The following is a 15,580-nucleotide window of genomic DNA, read 5'->3' as shown; positions in this document are numbered from 1 at the left end:
CTAACCTATGTATACTAACCTATGTATGCTAACCTATGTATGCTAACCTATGTATGCTAACCTATGTACACTAACCTATGTACACTAACCTATGTGTGCTAACCTATGTATACTAACCTATGTATACTAACCTATGCATACTAACCTATGTACACTAACCTATGTATACTAACCTATGTATACTAACCTATGTACACTAACCTATGTATACTAACCTATGTATACTAACCTATGTATAACACACTTTTGAGCGTAGACACTGACTAATATCACCACGGACATTGTCTACTATACAAGTACATTGCAATTAATAAACCGAATTTGAAAGAGTATTCAATAAATTGATAGCTTTTTATCGAAAGTCTTTGTCTCCAAATTTCTATAAATCGTATCGGGCAGTACATGACTACACGCACCAATCAGATATGCTGAAAGAAATATTCAGATCGGTCGCAGAAATAAACCAATAAAATCTGATGTAGAAAACAGACAAGGCATTTCTGTTATGGGAAAAACCAATTAGATATGTTGTAGACAAGAGACCAACCGGATATGTGGCAGAAATAAACCAATCCAATATGTTGCATGAATAGACCAATCAAATATCTCGGTTGCATAACTATGACAATTTGATCTGTTGTAGAAAACAATAACAAAGATTTCGATTAGAATTGTAGAAAGGTGTGTCGATACAATTACAAAGCACCAAACTAATTTGAATCCTATTTCGTCACTCGTAATGTGTAATATAAGGAACTAAACTAACTCTGGCTTCAAATCTAGCGGTATTGTTGGATCATGGAACCATATGTATTGGCAAAAATACTAGATATATGTGTCACACCCCGTTATTTCACATTCCCGTTCATCTGATAATAGGTTGCCATTCATATCAATTTTGACAGTTTTGTTTGACACAACATATGTTTAATAGCTTGAAAAGGTCAAATTTCGTCAGCCAATATAACAAAACGACTGTTTATTTAAAAGTAATGTGTCACTTTTAAAGTAGAGTTCTCGTCAGCTGTATATATATATATAATGGCTGCGTGGTGGTTTATTTTGTATTTTTTAAATGAATTGAAAGAAATGATATTGCTGATGTCAGCTTCATTGCAAGAAGCCAATATTACAGTTCAATCCAAATAAAGAACACCTTTTATCGAAATTAATTTTGACATTTGACTATGAAAAGTATAAAATATATACATACGATTAGTATTGCCCATAGAGTTGGAGTATGTTGTGTGGTATATCTCGTAAAAGTGTCGAATACATCACATAACATCGGGGGCAGTGAGACACGGTATACATGATGGAATCCCGGGGGTCAGATCGACAGGAAATAAGAGCTCACCGGGAACGATGTCACACCCACGGCGAGAGCATACCATGCCGCGTAAAAAACAATTGTAGTCGACATTTTATAGTCCCGATAACCCCATAATGGTGTACGTTACACACTTGAAATAAGCCATGACGTTAAAAATAGACAAGATGCCATTATTGTAGGAGACCCAGTCCTCAATAAACAATATTTATGTTGTGTGTAACCTCCTAAAAATCCACTTGTTGGTTTCACACGCGACATTTCGAAAGGATGAAGACATTCAATAAAACAGTTGCTAAGTAACAAGACGACAATTTCAATACCAAAATATAAAACGAACGCAACATGTCCATTGATAGTACCGACAGGATAGGTTAACTTAATTATGAAGGTATTCCGGACATATCTTACCTTAGCAACGAAATAGGCTGAATAAAAACAATCCTCACTGACCACCACACTGACCACAGCTGGGCAGTGCGAAACAGGTGATGCCTATCCAGCACGTTCTCTGTATTGGTCCCTAAAGTATAATTCTTTGTAATGTAAACTGTCACAAAGAGTTTTAATAAAACGTTGAAACTACAAAGTACATGAGACCTCACTGTAAAGTATAATTCTATACCCAGATATATCTATCCCGCTTGACCACTGCTATACATTGTAGCTCTGAAGCCCAGCGTGTGTCCAGCACGCCTTGGTGGTCCTGCTCTCCACTGAACAGTATGGTGCAACGCTCGCGGGGGTTGTCATCAGTCCTTACTAGTCTCTGCCTGAAATAAATACTTCGAGTGTCTATGAGTATCTCGTTTTATGTGGTTGAAATATTTCAAGTGTATGAATTTCCTTTAAACCGCGCCATTCTCATTACTGAAGTGTACTATACCATAAAGATACCCTCATTAGCGACAGGGCAACGCCTCATCAAAGCATCTTCTTGGGGAATTGGAAAATATCAAAATATAAACCAGCGAACTTTTCTCAATGAATCTGTATCTACTTCATCTCATATTATGCATTTCATGAAAAATATATATTAACTGTTGCTTGTGGATCATTATTTTAAACGTGTAACGACTTTTATATCTATAAATACAGAGCCCACTATTACACTTCATATGTTACCATCAAACAGTCAGCATAGTAAANGACGGACGGACGGACGGGGGACAGGGTCTGTCCCTAAATGTAGGGTGAAGATACACTCAGTAAAATTCAACAAATGGATCGATACCTCCATTCCCCTTACAAACGAGACTTGAACGAGACTTGTTCGATACATGCACCTATTAAACAAGACATAATTTAATAAGCGTTTGTTTCCTCTTTAACCATCTATTTATGTCCTTAATTATTCTGACGTGTTTGCTGAAATTCAAATATTGTTTTGCTTAAACACCAGTAAATCAACGGTTAAGCCTCGTCAAAACAAATTACGGAAAACGAGTGACTTAATCTGTAATGACATGGGGATCAATCAGCTTTCCTGGTCAAATAGAGCTACTTAAGGCGCGTGCATCGTGAAATGGGGAGTAAGTGAAATGACCTTTCGTGACGGTGCATCGTAAAAGTGTATTGTCTAACAGTTAAGTGGCTTAGAGTGCTCAGACCACTTACCATGCTTGAACAGGATCTTGAGTTTTGTAAGTAAAATGTCCAGTGTTAAAACATGTCAATTTGGAAAAAGGATTACAAAGTTAGAAATTGAAAGAATTTGTCTAGAAGTACATTGTGACCTACGTCTAGATCAGGAAATGTTGGTTCTGGGACGTGTTAATTCGCCCACGATAAACAGCGAGATTTTCGTAATATGTACACGTGCAGCTTAGAAGTGCAGAATGGAGCCAGTGGCTATCAGTTTATGATGTAGTGTGCAATGCTTTATTCTTTGGTAAACAACTCGTTTGAGAAGATATAAAAATAAATAAAACCATATAATTCTATTGCTACTCTAGTTGGATTAAACTAAATAACCTAAAGTTACCAGCCTTATTTGCCATAAAATCTTGGTTGATTCCTCTTGTTAACGTGACTATGACAACAGTGAAAATGACGTATAATCATGTGGACACTGCCGGGGATTTTTACCGCTTTTTCATTTGTCAGTAGTTTGCAATATACTGAATGCATTTATCGGAAATATAAGAAATACATCTTGTTAACGTTAATTGTATTGGGTGATGAATTGCTCGGAGTGATTGAATGAGCTCGTCTCCAGAAGATTATTTTTTTAACCTTTCACATTTAAAATAACCTAAGGTAGATTCATTCCTGGAAGGCAATCCAATATATCAGGTATTCTATCACGAGATGTTTCGGACTCTGGTCGATACTTCGCAGAATTAACACGAATTTTAAGATGGTTTATTACATTTCTCACGAAGACTTTCCAAAAGACACTAGATGCATGATGGAGATTTAATATCGTTTCCGTTTCATTTCAATAATCAAAGACATACAATATAGCGACCAGGAAGTTATGACTAATAACAGAAAAGTGCCCGTTAGGCAAGATCTGTAACTGACCGTATGACGTCACATTTTGACCATAGGTCAATGGCGTTTAAAGACAACATGTCTGCTTAATGTTTCGGATATAAATCCTGTGGTGAAGCCATCAACATTATTACAATGATCTGCCATAAAGTCACAAATTCTCATAGTGGCCGAATACATATCACCTACGTCAAAAACATGCCTTTAAGCGTGTCCTAATATATAGATATCCCCATTAAAATGTTTATACCTCGCGTATAATCGTGAAAATGTTTTAAATCCCACGAGTCATGTTGGAAATATTTAAACATGGAGAATAACCGTGAAAAGTTTAAACCTCGTGAATCACCGTTAAAATGTGTATTATTGCAAAAAACAAACGATTTACGGTATAGTTCAGTTAATGCTGTGTACGTTATACCAAACGCCGAAGTTTAGACACGTGACATCTGAAATAGTCAAAATTGTGTGTCGCTTTGTTTACTTATCCCAGTCTTTGTCATTAAATGAGTTAATGTGTGCAAGGAAACTTTAAAGGTTGCGAACTCGGTCGTTGATGTTAACAATCATTAGTTTAATGAAAACCAGGGACAGTATATCTAACGATTCATGGGGGCTAGAATGTGGTCGCTTGTCGAAAACATGCAAAGGCCGTGAGCCTTGCATAGCTTCGGTGCAACGTGAACTAATTCTATCAAAGGTTATAAATCATCGCTAATTACGGAAACGCGAAGAACATACGCAACCTTTTATTTTTGAAGTTTAACTATTTGGTTGTGCTGTGTGATGGTGTATAGCCGTTTATCAGTCCCAGTAATTACTGTTTAGCCCAGCAGACCTGCCGAGATACAAATCTCTCCTGTTAGGTACGGATAGCATCGGACAGAGGTTACAAACGAGTACTCTCAAATATGTTATACTATTCAACATGATATTCCAGTTAGATACAGTAGGGTTTGAACCACGAAAACGTGATTTATTTACATGAAACACTTCTAAACAACGTACGGAGAACACTGGTGAGTCAGTCCTGTAGGTGTTTCCTATAATGAAACGCCGTCCTTTGAAATCAGCGTGAAATTTTCTGCACTTGTACGGCTTAGATTGTTTTTAGAAATTACTCTTTGTGGGTTTTTTCATGCTGTTTACATACATATGATTGCTTGGACTGAGTTTGCTTCTATTAAACATTTAGTTGAAACTATTGGCAAACTAATTTCATCGTATATATACAATACGAAGGAAGAGAAACAGAAAATTCTACAAGGAGTTAAAAGTTTTTAACAAGGATGACTACTGATGAAAATGTACCATTTCCATAGCACGAATTAATTGAACCTATCTTGATATCATTAACGGTACAGTTTTAGCACGGAATAAGATTATGCTATCTAAGTCCGTGGTTTTAGTATGTAACATTATACCATAATATATATATATATATATATATAGTGTCTATTAAATCATAATTACACATTATATTACATTATATATAGCGTCTAATAAATCATAACTGCCTGTACATATCTTACGTTAATAAAAATGTATTAATGTATATAATTAGCAAGTGGTGTTGGGCACTTTAATAAATATCAAAATTTAGATACTTTTGCAATTCAACCTGACTGAAGACATAAAATTATATACATATGTATAAATATCAATGAAACGGTATGTGAAGTAGGAAAACACATTAAACTTCAAACGAGTGAATGAAACTGCGTGACGTTGATTCGCGTAATCCAAAGCTAAATATTACCGCACCGTTCTAGACACACCGCATAACCTATGACGTCACGACGGCAACAAGTGCCCGCCTAGGGGATGATAGCAGACGATATATCAAAGGTCAATATTTACCAACTCTGTACGTTTATACCTGTGCATCTGTTTACCTTGCCTAGTAATGAGACGGAGACAAATTGACAGGTAGATCTGGTGAGTGCGAGAAGCTGTGTAATTGGGGAAAACAAATACACAGAGGATGACTAAATTGATTTGATGAACATCGATATGAAATTAATTGGGAGTGAATGATGGGGTTAGAACAAAAGCAAGTAAACGTGAAACCCCGATAACTCGATTCAGCATCTGGATTTACTGGCAATATATGATGCAATTTCCTTATAAGGAATCAGTTATTTATGGGATAATAGTATAAATCGTTTCCTTCACCCTCTCATCCTCTTTTTTCCTCTATGAATCATGTCACACACACACACAAAAGTCCGACGTTGCACATGCGCCGTAGATACAGAGAGGCATTGAGATGTCAACCATTGAAGGTTAATAAAATTCCAATAAACTAGGGTAACCCGATCGTTCTCGTCTGTCTTTACGATTTCTTTGACGACAAGATATTAAATCCACAGTCTGCCTTTTAAGGTAGTCCCTTTGGCACCATGGCTTCTCTTTGACAAAACCAACAGACATAAAAATATCCCCCATCGAAATTTCCACGCAAATCGAGTAGAAAAGCACCCAGCATGGGTGCAGATGGGACAAAGCTGGCGTGAGGTTCCGCGTGAAATATAGACGTGATTTCACAGTCCATAAAGTGAATGTTTTCGGACCTAAGGATCAATCATTTTATGTAATGTTTGGTTTATTGTTGTGTAGTTAACTTGTTTAACCGTGACACGAACGATTACTGATGTACATTGAATAATTAGATATGACACGTGACCTATAATCGCTTTGTCTTTGTTTTTGTATCTAGAGACCAATATGCGTTTCTGTAAATGTCATAGAACCAATAATAATGCCAGTCTCAATTTTAATTCCTAAGAAATGTTTGACGTGATATGTACTAGTGGTTTTACAAACTGCTCGCCCGATTGACTACAGTGAAAACCTTATGTTACTTACGGTGTTATATACTATTTGGTTAGCTAGAAACTAAGAGCCCGACTGACTATAGTGAAAGCCTTATGTTACTTACGGTGTTATATACTATTTGGTTAGTTAGAAACTACGAGCCCGACTGACAGTACACCCGACATTTAACAACACCCCCCGCCTGACCTGGACACGGGTTTTCATACATTTAGACCATTTCGCACCTTCGTCACGTTGGTCCAAAGAACACGCCTGGAGCACAGGTCCATATACAACACAATCATGCATGTTACAAGTTCATTTCACACGTATAGCGTGCGTTTTTTATCCGGTACAAATGTCACCTTTTAATTTCCTTGTTGTATTCATGCCTGTAACAAATCTGTCTTTGAAAGACTTCAGCGCCGTTCATCACCCGAGGCCGTACCAAGCTATGCAATGTGTCACTAAATGCACATACATCTGGTGTGTGGTATGTTTGATTTCAAATACAGATTAAAACAGTGTACGTGGTATAGTTTGTCAGCCTGGCGCGCCATGTAGATCACGAACGAAACAGTATTAAATTCATCAATTCATGATTCTATGTATTACACAGCTCAATACGTTCCAGATTTAAAGTTGACTACCGACCGTTTCATTTCTTAAAATCACTCATGCAAGTTTTATAATGTTATAGAAAAATGGCTATACGGCACGCCAAATTATTATAATAATTCTAAAACTACAAAGATGGCGTTTTATTTTAGTTAGAGTGGTTGTAGGGTAACACCTTGTCGTCGGCAGTTGTGATTGGTACACAAACCATAAAAATGAAAGTCAAAATCAATGACGATTACGTAACACATGTTCCTTAAAGCTGTCATTACATTATAAAGGATGATGTCACAATGAAGCCGAGGAGCACGTCTAGCGAGATCGCGTTGCCTTTGCACAAGAATGGTTTCATTTTTTCCCATTCGTCTATAGGGAGTAAATGAAATGGATCGTAGAATTAAAAGTTACGCCCTAAATCGACTTAGTGGAAATGAAACAACTTTCCCATGCTTCATTACCTCAATCTTAAACTCTTTCATTCCGAAAGTTGATATGATATAGCAGAGCGTGCTGATAAAAAATGTAGGGACAGCACATACTCGTATAAGTGTATGCGTTTATGTAGTAGTATAGAGAACCGGTTGTTGCCACGCTGATCACGTGTGCGATGTCGTATGGTGTCAACAAATTAAGTCAATTCATACAGTCACAATGGAGAACGAAAAACGGTAGGTGTGCTAAGAAATACACGAAAGTATAAAAATTGTAGAAAATGAAAGAAAGGGAAAAGATGAAAATTCGAAGTAATAAAATGACTGCAGAAGGTCTACCAAAGGATATGAAAAGCAGAAAACGCAGACGAATTCTCGGATTGACCAGGTGGGGACCCAGTCATATTCCAGCTATACTCTGCCATTGTTTCAGAGTATTAATGAAACTAACACCAAGTTGTCAACACTCAACATCGGTTCAAATCACTAAAATAAGAGATGTGCTATTTGATTTGCTCATAGAATAGTAAATTATGTTAAAGCTGCTATTACCTTTTGAGAACAATTGATTTAAGAGTCTTAACAAATGGATAGCTAATGTCGTTTTAGCTGAACTCTTGAATGTTTACATTCAAGGTTGTATATATATATCAATGTTTACATAACTTATGACGTGTTCAAACTATTTCGAAGAACGTTTGGAAATAAATATCAAAACAATGGCCCAAAATAATTCGGTAAGAACACAAATCCAACAAACCCAGGAATTATGAACAAACAAATGCAACAAATATTGCAAGTACGTAATTACCAGCAATACGGCATAAACAGTCACAAATAATCCAAACTATTGAATTCCTGAAACAGTAATGCCGTTCTTACCTCAGTAGTAACTGGTATTGTACAGGTATACCAACTGTAATCCACATCCGACTTCCTCGGAGTATGTCTGCTAAATGACAAACACCGATCCGTGTTCTCTTGTGGTACCGAACAACTTATAATCATTGAGAGGCTTTTCACACTATTGTTTCCTTTATTGGGGCAAAGGCCATTTCACAGGAATCAGAAAGTGTGGAAACGGAAAGAAGTACACTCAGCACTGCTCTTTGAAGCAGCCCATTGAATATGATAAGGCTGGTGAGAGTTTTCCGCTAATTATAGCTGTGTTCCATTTCATGGAGGTCGACCGTTTTTTCACATAGTGTAACATAATTGATTAAGTAATTGGGCGAAACACGATCGGCTAATGGCTTATGATGGCTTCTAGAACTGTGCTTGATAGGGATATTTTAGCAGAGCAAGTGTTGAAATAATGATTATTTAATAACGTTCATAATTTTGAAAGCTTCTCCGGTTTTTCTGTTATGTACAAATGTGTAACGGTGATGATGGGTGCGAGAGTCTGCAGCATGGAAATAAATGGGATCAGTGTCACGGAGATGCTTAATGGCTTACTGGTTAAAACAGCCAAGGACAAGTCCGGATACTGATCCGATTCCAGACGATCTCGTGTCGGAGACGTCCGAATCACAAGCACCAGAACATGGCGATGAAAGTATGGCGATGCTTATCAAGTCTCAACGACAGATTCATTCGATCATTTAGACACAAAACTTCCTAGTACCTGACTAGACACTTATTGAAGAGGGCACTGAAATGATACGAAATTTAAACTCTAGCTGAGGGTGTAGTAAAACCAGACATACTGTAAGGAACAAAGGAAATGGTCCGAAAATATTGAACTCACGCACCAAGTAATCTCGAAAAACACGAGGTATACATTTCTAATTAGCAGAGTAATAGAAACAGCCCAGCATCAGTTGGGTCCATACTTCCTTTGAATGTTCATGTTTTTAGCCATTTTGTTCCTTAGAAATGCCATTTTAATTTAGTTAATGACTATACATTTTTCCGTTTTCATTTCCAACTACTCAAGAAAATTGTCATTAAGAAAGATATCATAATTAAGTTAATAATAATTATAAAATCTTCCGTTTTCATTTCAAACTAATCAAGAAAACGTGTCATATGGCCAGCACGTGACGTTTTTGACCGAAGGCTATTGATGCCTGCACACTTCCGGCTTGAGGTCAAGTCCGAGGTTAACCAGCCCTACGAATAGCAAGCCACCTTCAAGGGTCGATACCTCCCCTCATAGGGGTCACGATCCCATCAGAACACCTTTGTTATTCGAAGCCCTGATTGGGGAGTGATATGCATCTTTAATGAGCACAGATGTCGCTAGAACATGATCGCGTTGTGTTAGCCGTATCGTTTTCCCATCGTTTGTCTCCATATAGCACAAATAGTACCCGACACACTGCCAAATCAACTCATCTTCCATACGATTAATGCGGATAAATGTGGAAAGGTTTATTATAATTATAAACATGTTTTTTCATTATTTAAATCGTTTTAGTAATCCGTCTGCTTTATAACGAATTTCAGTCAAATTTTCGAATATTTGTATGCAAAATCCATTTGTCGAACTGAAAAAACTGAAGCAATATGCATATGGATGACTACTGATATTTCGGAACATACTTACCAATGATCTGCTCTTGGTGTAACCGCTGGTAAAAATCCTAAACTTGCTTTCAGCAAAACAGTGGTATGCGATAGAAAATTACTATTCAACATCCTTGTTCACAAAATGTTTATGGTCACGACCTGCATACAGGTCCAGACTTAAAGGACGAACATACCAGCAAGTTAAACCTAGCCGACACGTAATTTATACAGAGACTCACAGACTGAATTAATGTTAGAATAGAACCTGTTTCTGGTATATATCTGTGTTACTTAAATACAATGTCCATAATGACGTCCACATGTACGGGTCCACACCTATATCACATCTACCTGTAAATACAGGTGTGATGTCACAGGTGTACAATTACAGGTGCAACATTACAGTTGTCCAGACTGGTTGAGTTTGCTTCCTGATGCAACAAGAATCATCCGCTAAGCGTTAGGTAAGATAATTATGTATCTGGTAGATAAGTCTCAACCTGTAGCATATACCTGTATGGATATAAGCATTAGAGCCGCAGGTAATCGAGAGAGAGAGAGTGAAAAGTAAGCGAGCAGCAAATCCGGTGTCATTTACTGAACGCCTTAGGACCAGCTGCCGTTTTGACCTATGTATACCTACTACAAACACATCAATTTTCATGTACACAGAGATTGCGATCGATCTATGGAGAATAGGCCAACTCGTTTTCACGTCAAATAAACAAATCACATACAATATTAAAGAAGAGATTCTTAAAGTTTAAAGCTCCGCTGTCTAACAAGAAATTCATATAGAGGAAGCATATGAAAATCACTCACGCGTAACGAATAATTTTTGTTAGCGTGTGTCTGTATGATTCATGTCCACGGTCCAGTGAACGCAACCGTATCATACACGACGTTTGTCCGTCGCTTTAACATACTACTGCGGTTAGTGACGTTATATGGTTTACCGTTGATGAGCACGACCCATCCGTTACATACCCGATGTTGGTGACATTACGTACCCGTACCTGTTACATACCCATCCACGGTTCCGGTGCTGGCGACACTACGTACCCGACCCATTACCAGTGATACACGGTGCCGGGGACGCTACGCACTCGTCCCCGGTGTCAGGGACACAACGTTATCGTCCACTGTGCTAGGGACATGTGTACTGATGAGACTCGCCGTCGGAACCATAAACACTTATGTCAATGTGTAATGAGTACCATATTCTAGTTACAGAGATACACACCTGGTGTGTCGAAGGAAACGCAAGTAAAGTTGTGTAAGACAACAAACGAAATACAGTAATATGATTGAGCGAGTTGTTATTGGGGACCAAATACACCAATGAAAACTCTGGGAGACCAATCCAATCGGTTGTTGAATAACAGGCTAAGGAAAACATGTTCATGTAAGTGTTATTGTTATATCATTAGAGAGATCAAATAAACCCATGATCGCTTCGAGTATTTGGGGACAAATTTAAAAATGAAAGAGAAAAACATATCCGGGCTAGCGACCGATTAATGAAACTTATGAACCAAATACACCCATTTTACCTCCGAACATTAGAGGACCAAATACACCCATGTAAGCTCCGAGCATTAGAGGACCAAATACACCCATGTTAGCTCCGAGCATTAGAGAATCAAATACACACATGTTAGCTCCGAGCATTAGAGGACCAAATACATCCATGTTAGCTCCGAGCATTAGAGTACCAAATACACCCATGTTAGATCCGAGCATTAGAGGACCAAATACACTCATGTTAGCTCCGAGCATTAGAGAATCAAATACACACATGTTACCTCTGAACATTAGAGGACCAAATACACCAATGTTAGCTCCGAGCATTAGAGGACCAAATACACCCATGTAAGCTCCTAGCATTAGAGGACCAAATACACCCATGTAAGCTCCGAGCATTAGAGGACCAAATACATCCATGTTAGCTCCGAGCATTAGAGGACCAAATACATCCATGTTAGCTCCGAGCATTAGCGGACCAAATACACCCATGTTAGATCCGAGCATTAGAGGACCAAATACACCCATGTAAGCTCCTAGCATTAGAGGACCAGATACACCCATGTAAGCTCCGAGCATTAGAGGACCAAATACATCCATGTTAGCTCCGAGCATTAGAGGACCAAATACACCCATATTAGGTCCGACCATTAGAGGACCAAATACACCCATGTTAGCTCCGAGCATTAGAGGACCAAATACACCCATATTAGCTCCGACCATTAGAGGACCAAATACACCCATGTTTGCTCCGAGCATTAGAGGATCAAATACACACATGTTAGCTCCGAGCATTAAAGGACCAAATACACCAATGTTAGCTCCGAGCATTAGAGGACCAAATACACCCATGTTAGCTCCGAGCATTAAAGGACCAAATTCCCCCATGTTAGCTCCGAGCATTAGAGGATCAAATACACACATGTTAGCTCCGATCATTAAAGGACCAAATACACCCATGTTAGCTCCGACCATTAGAGGACCAAATACACCCATGCTGTTAGCTGCGAGCATTAGAGGACCAAATACACCCATATTAGGTCCGACCATTAGAGGACCAAATACACCCATGCTGTGAGCTGCGAGCATTAGAGGACCAAATACACCCATGTAAGCTCCGAGCATTAGAGGACCAAATACACCCATGCTGTTAGCTGCGAGCATAAGAGGACCAAATACACCCATGTTACCTCCGAGCATTAAAGGACCAAATACACCAATGTTAGATCCGAGCATTAGAGGACCAAATACACCCATATTAGCTCCGACCATTAGAGAACCAAATACACCCATGTTTGCTCCGAGCATTAGAGGACCAAATACACCCATGCTGTTAGCTGCGAGCATTAGAGGACCAAATACACCCATGTTAGATCCGAGCATTAGAGGACCAAATACACCCATGCTGTTAGCTGCGAGCATTAGAGGACCTAATACACCCATGTTAGCTCCGAGCATTAAATGACCAAATACACCCATGTTAGCTCCGAGCATTAAATGACCAAATACACCCATGTTAGCTCCGAGCATTAGAGGATCAAATACACGCATGTTAGCTCCGAGCATTAAAGGACCAAATTCACCAATGTTAGCTCCGAGCATTAGAGGACCAAATCCACCCATGTTAGCTCCGAGCATTAGAGGAGCAAATACACCCATATTAGCTCCGACCATTAGAGAACCAAATACACCCATGTTTGCTCCGAGCATTAGAGGATCAAATACACGCATGTTAGCTCCGAGCATTAAAGGACCAAATTCCCCCATGTTAGCTCCGAGCATTAGAGGACCAAATACACCCATGCTGTTAGCTGCGAGCATTAGAGGACCAAATACACCCATGTTACCTCCGAGCATTAAAGGACCAAATACACTCATGTTAGCTCCGAGCATTCCAAATGACGAAAATGTAAATTCAAAGAGTAATATAAATACAGATTTACCAGCCAAACCAAGCGTCCAAGTATTAGGGACCGATTTGATATACTCGTGAAAGCGTAAAGAGACCCACACAAGCGACCAATCATTCCATTTAAAAAGCTTAAAGTAACTTATGTCACAGACTATTACTTCTCTATAAATCATCAGGCATACACATGCAAAACTTTACAGATAATAACTTTTTGACACTTTCGTTCAATCTTCAACTACAGATATAACATCTCGACTATCTTATCCGGGTCTGATACATCACCACCTTACACAGCCATGCCGTGCTTACCAGTTCCTGAAATTATCACAGGAATGCATCGACGATTCAAACATTCTGAAACGTTTGGTGTATAATTTACCTAGTTAACGAAGACGTAGTTCGTTATCAGACTAAGCGATACACCACATAGGAACTCACCTTACCAAACTAGTCACGGTTCCTGACAGTCTACAGCCACCGCCCCTTGGTGGTTTTCAAACTCTCCATAAAATACATCGACACGCCTTCAGAATTAAAAACCTCTGGGGGTGTGAAACAGAACCCCATGTAACCAAGCTGACCTCGGTATCACTCCGGGTAAATATGTCTCTTTGAAATCAAATGTTTATAACGTTTAAATACTTCAACAGATAAATACTATCAGGGCTCGCTACGTCATACACCGCTCGGCTAATTACCTGTAGGATAGGTGTGTACGTCGCTTAGACCCATATCCAGATCTCTGTCGATTTTACACCTAATGGAAAGTCAATAGTAGGTGTAGAAAAGTATTTATGGAGCACATATATATCAAACTGTACTTTAACTCTTTTGTAAATCATACTTTGTATATAGTTATTTTCTTACCAAACAAAACACATGAACTGTTCGTTATGGGCCTTGTGGCGTTAGCGTGCCGACGACGTGTTACTGTACCGGGTCTAAACAGCGATTGTAATCGTATACAAATTCCATGGCCATACATGAAACCAAGGTTATGTAGACAACATAGTATTGTCTGAACCTGAACGTCCTTTTTAGATACCAGAGTATATGTGTGTTTTTCTTTCTTTCACACGAGTTTACATAACATTTAAGTACATTTATATTGAAAACAAACGATGTTAGTTAAAAAAAAAAGAATGGTTTCAACGTAAACAAAAACAAGCCTAAACCTTGAACTTTATCGCAAAAAAATAAAAATAAAAATATAGAAACTAAAGTTAACTAAAATAGGTCACAAAAGTCATTGAATATATTTTCTAGATTACACAGTCTCGTTACAAAACAAAGTACGGTTACTATGCTAATGCAATTTCAAACAAACAAAATTGGAAAACGGAAAAAAGACTTAAAAGTATATTTACGACACATAAAAGACCTGCATTGTTAGGAAAATAAATGGAAAGAAATATAAGTCAATTGATAAGAAATATTTGTACAGGTGCGTTCTTACCTTAATTGGTATGGGACGTATGATGACGTATATATATTTCCACTAACACTCTATGTGGCAGTCATGCACGCGCGACTCACACCGATTACTGTTGCTGCTACAACTGCTGCTGCTGCTGATACCGAACGAACACTGTAGTCACGTGACATCTCTCGCCCTGTCGTGAATCACCCGCGCCTGTCCTCAGATGCGCGAACGACGACATCGTCATATCTGTGATGTCACCAACCTGCAGTACTTGTTCCCGGGAGGGTGAGAGCACGCTGCTGCATAGTACACTGCACGGGTAAAAGTGCATGGGAATTCGATCATTCGTCACGCACGCACGTGCTTTTGTAATTGATAATAATGGGCAGCCACAGTAACGCTCCATGTTTATAAATCATCTGTCAGTGGACAATAGGGTAGGGGCTGAACAGTATTGTACCTCTGGTACGAGGACGCTACGGTGGGGGAGAGATGCACGAAACTCAACTCATATA

The 15,580-nt window shown here is 38.6% G+C and overlaps 1 protein-coding gene across 9 annotated transcripts in view; it reads right to left on the bottom strand.

Annotated features, from left to right (window-relative positions):
- The window catches only part of LOC110443393 (orexin receptor type 2-like), a 24,687-nt gene extending 9,436 nt beyond the window's left edge, over window positions 1-15,251 (bottom strand). Inside the window, exon 1 of one of the 9 annotated variants that reach the window (XM_021487581.1) lies at window positions 15,099-15,251. The gene's annotated coding sequence lies outside the window, so the exon portion shown is untranslated. Of the gene's footprint in view, window positions 1-1,741; window positions 2,085-8,574; window positions 8,648-10,243; window positions 10,937-11,216; window positions 11,459-14,080; window positions 14,273-15,098 lie in introns of those variants that run through there. The other 8 variants (XM_021487586.1, XM_021487587.1, XM_021487588.1 and 5 more) reach the window with 8 other exon arrangements.
- Between the last annotated feature and the right edge of the window lie 329 nt (window positions 15,252-15,580).

The sequence above is a fragment of the Mizuhopecten yessoensis genome, unplaced genomic scaffold (genome assembly GCF_002113885.1).
Source record: "Mizuhopecten yessoensis strain PY_sf001 unplaced genomic scaffold, ASM211388v2 scaffold716343, whole genome shotgun sequence".
NCBI lineage: Eukaryota > Metazoa > Mollusca > Bivalvia > Pectinida > Pectinidae > Mizuhopecten > Mizuhopecten yessoensis.
The sequence above is the reverse complement of the archived record's forward strand: the minus strand, read 5'-3'. Positions and strand labels throughout refer to the sequence as shown.